The 3830-nt window shown below is 47.2% G+C and overlaps 1 long non-coding RNA gene across 1 annotated transcript; it reads right to left on the bottom strand.

Annotated features, from left to right (window-relative positions):
* Positions 1-929: 929 nt before the first annotated feature.
* LOC120066739 lies at positions 930-3545 on the bottom strand. The gene is made up of 3 exons (XR_005478790.1): positions 3067-3545; positions 2891-2955; positions 930-2780 (listed from the first exon to the last, which is right to left on the bottom strand). It is a non-coding gene; the product is annotated as an uncharacterized LOC120066739 (long non-coding RNA).
* Positions 3546-3830: the final 285 nt, after the last annotated feature.

Genomic DNA, 3830 nt, shown 5'->3' with positions numbered 1-3830 from the left:
GCAGTGGTGGGTAGTATATGGGGCTTTGGTGACAAAACGGATGGCACTGTGATAGACTGCTTCCAATTTTCTGAGTATAGTGTTGGAGGCTATTTTGTAAATGACATCGCCGAAGTCAAGAATCGGTAGGATAGTCAGTTTTACGAGGGTATGTTTGGCAGCTTGAGTAAAGGAGGCTTTGTTGCGAAATAGGAAGCCGATTCTAGATTTAATTTTGGATTGGAGATGCTTAATATGAGTCTGGAAGGAGAGTTTACAGTCTAGCCAGACATCTAGGTATTTGTAGTTGTCCACATATTCTAAGTCAGAACCGCCCAGAGTAGTGATGCTAGTTGGGCGGGCGGGTGCAGGCAGTGATCGGTTGAAGAGCATGCATTTAGTTTTACTAGCATTTAAGAGCAGTTGGAGGCCACGGAAGGAGTGTTGTATGGCATTGAAGCTCGTTTGGAGGTTTGTAACACAGTGACGGCTGCACAGTACTGTCTTTTATCGATGGCGGTTATGATATCGTTTAGGACCTTGAGCGTGGCTGAGGTGCACCTGTGACCATCTCGGAAACCGGATTGCATAGCGGAGAAGGTATGGTGGGATTCGAAATGGTTGGTGATCTGTTTGTTCACTTGGCTTTCAAAGACTTTAGAAAGGCAGGGCATGATGGATATAGGTCTGTAACAGTTTGGGTCCAGGGTGTCTCCCCCTTTGAAGAGGGGGATGACCCCAGCCACTTTCCAACCTTTAGGAATCTCAGATGATACGAAAGAGAGGTTGAACAGACTGGTAATAGGGGTTGCAACAATGGCAGTGGATCATTTTAGGAAGAGAGGGTCCAGATTGTCTAGCCCAGCTGATTTGTAGTGATCCAGATTTTGCAGCTCTATCAGAACATCAGCTGGGATTTGGGTGAAGGAGAAGGGGGGGGGGGGGGGGGGGGGGGGGCTTGGACCAGTTGCTGCGGGGGATGCAGAGCTGTTGGTCGGGGTGTAAGGACCGATGCCGGACAGGTGAAGTAGGTACTGGGAGTCAGACATTTATTCAGGAAACGACATAGAACAAGACAGGCCTCATCCTGGTGAGCCGGATGAGGCATAGGAGCCTGACGATCCAGCTGAGGCATGAACGCCTGTCGATCCTGCTGCGGCGTGGAAGCCCGATGATCCAGCGGAGCATGACTTGGGATGGGAACCTGCCGAGCCAACCGAGGCAAGGAAACCTCTCGAGCCAGCTAGGACGTGGAAGCCCAACGAGCTGGCTTAGGCACACCTGGTTTCATTGGCAGTGGAATCCAAGCCCGACGTCACCAACAAAACAAGAAAACTCATGGGCCGGCTGGGCGAACAAGACCTGACAATCCGGCTGAAGCCCGACGTGGGATGGGCGCCTTCCGAGCCAACCGGGGCAAGGAAACCTCTCGAGCCAGCTAGGGCGTGGAAGCTGGCTAGGCACCACCGGTTCCATCGGCGGTGACCCAGGACCGATGTCACCACCAACCGGAACAACAGTACTCCCCAATGCTTCGTGTGATGGCTGCTGCATTCTGTAAGGACTGACGCCGGACAGGAGAAGCAGGTACGGGGAGTCAGACATTTATTCGGGAAACGACATAGAACAAGACAGGAACAGCGTCAGCACAGTAACACGGACATATGACAAACAATGCAGCCGCGGGGAACAGAGCTGGGGAACTGACAAATATAGGGGAGGTAATAAACGGGTGATTGAGTGAGTCCAGGCGAGTCCAATATCGCTGAAGCGCGTGATGGCAGGTGTGCGTAAATGATGGTGGCAGGAGTGAGTAATGCAGGGCAACCTGGCGCCCACGAGTGCCAGGGAAGAAGAGCGGGAGCAGGCGTGACACGGGGTTGGGGTAGCCAGGTGGAAAGCATGGCCAGCCGTAGAGAATTGCTTATTGAAATTGTTGATTATCATGGATTACTATCAGTGAGCCATTCCATGTAAGTAGCCAAAAACCTGGCAACTGGTCCCAAACTTTACTATTTGACCTTAATGACCTGCACCGCTACTTAGCAGGATGAATTTAACCAATGCAGAGTGCTATGTTAATGCCTGATACCAAGACCTCTGACTGTGAAAAGTTTTCATTGCTGTTGCTGTCAGGATTGTGTTGTCTGGAAAGAATTGCTGCAACTGAAGGGAGAGATGTGTGTCAGCATTAAGCCTTGAGACAGAACGCTTTGCCCTGTCCAGACAGAGAGCAAAGCAAATTTAACGTGACTAATGCATGACGGGAAAGAGGAGAGCTAGGTGAGTGGAAGAGAGAGATGGCCATGGGGTGAGATGAATTTCATATTTTAGTCCTAAAATCATGTGCTGGAACTTTTAAAAAGTTATTAATGTGCGAGGGATATATTACATTATGCAACGAGTCAGCCTTACATGATGAGTAACCATGCTTGAGATCTACTGCAACTCATAGATTGAAATTTACTACTAGGTAATTTAATGTATTGTTCAGATGTCCCATTCCTTTTTTCCTAATAACCTTTGCAAACACATAAAGCAAAGACAAATTCTGTCTTTGTGTACTGTTGTATGATATTTTCCCCCACTTGGAGGAATCTATATGTAAATATGAAAGGGGACGTCATGGTTTAAGTCTCACGCCAACACAGAATCTATGGTGGCATTAGGGTAGCTCAGCACGTGAAACAAGACATCCCATGGGGCTACATGTGCAGTATATGATCCTTCAGTTTCTTCATACGGAAGTAGCAGTTCTTGATTCTGGGGTCGAATCTGTGTAGGCCTGAGCTCCACACTGTCTATGGAGGAAGAGAATGTAGTATAAATATATTGTTTGTTTGTCATTGTAGTTTATCTGTGTGGATTCTGCTTCTTGTTCAGGTCTCTAGCAATAGCAATTACTAGCTACCTCAAAACGGGTTCATGCCGACTCTCTCATCAGAGGCAAAGCTGTCAAAGAGAACATCAGCAGCCCTGGAAGAAAATAATGTATTTCATCCACCACAGGAGGGCATGGTTAAGCAATAAGAACATAACTGGTAAAGATAATGTAAGAGTACAGGATCATTTTTGAGATATTCACACCTTCCTCTTTGAGTGTCCATGATCACTGTCATGCCCACACTGAGTCAGGGCTGGGGAGATGTGGTGACAGGCCTCTCCTGCTCTGCCGGTGGCAGAGGGGGCTTCAGAGCTCAATTACTGACCAATGATGGCAGGCCTGTAGAGGTAGGTACAAAAGAGTTCAAATAAGGTGAGTGGTTCGGGTGGTCGGGATGGGTGGAGGGGATTGCAAAGGAGGTCATCGATACAAATGTCAGATTAATACACACTATCAGTTTAAGAGAAACATAAAATGTGCATTTAAGGATTTGACTCCACGGAGTATGCTAAGAAATGCAGACAACTGCCTATTCTCTTGTACTTCTGGAAACCTACTTTTCTCCTCACATCTTCATCACTATTCTTACTTGTTGATCCAGAGCTCACTAAGTTGGCAGGTCTCTGAGACTGGGACTGAAAGGAATTTCTTGGCATGGGACGTGGAACATTCCCAGATGAAGCCATATCCTTAGGAAATGAAAATCAACAACACAAATGCACAGACAGATTTGAGAGAGCAGGATGTGGCATTCCGCAGTTATAGACTGGTTATATTTGAGTTTAGCCACAAGATAAGCCATTTTACCCTCAATCAAAGCTATAAGACATTATCCATGCCAAACTGTGACAAGGTAAGAAATTCAACGTCAGTGAGTCAACATAAAATATCTACATTTCATCTGGACTTGATTTTTCCTCCTTCTTTTCCTCGCATGTTGTCGGCCCTACAACAGTCCACATGCTCT

Source organism: Salvelinus namaycush, chromosome 21 (genome assembly GCF_016432855.1).
Source record: "Salvelinus namaycush isolate Seneca chromosome 21, SaNama_1.0, whole genome shotgun sequence".
NCBI classification, from domain to species: domain Eukaryota; kingdom Metazoa; phylum Chordata; class Actinopteri; order Salmoniformes; family Salmonidae; genus Salvelinus; species Salvelinus namaycush.
Note: the sequence above shows the minus strand (reverse complement) of the source record. Positions and strands in the feature narration are given on the sequence as shown.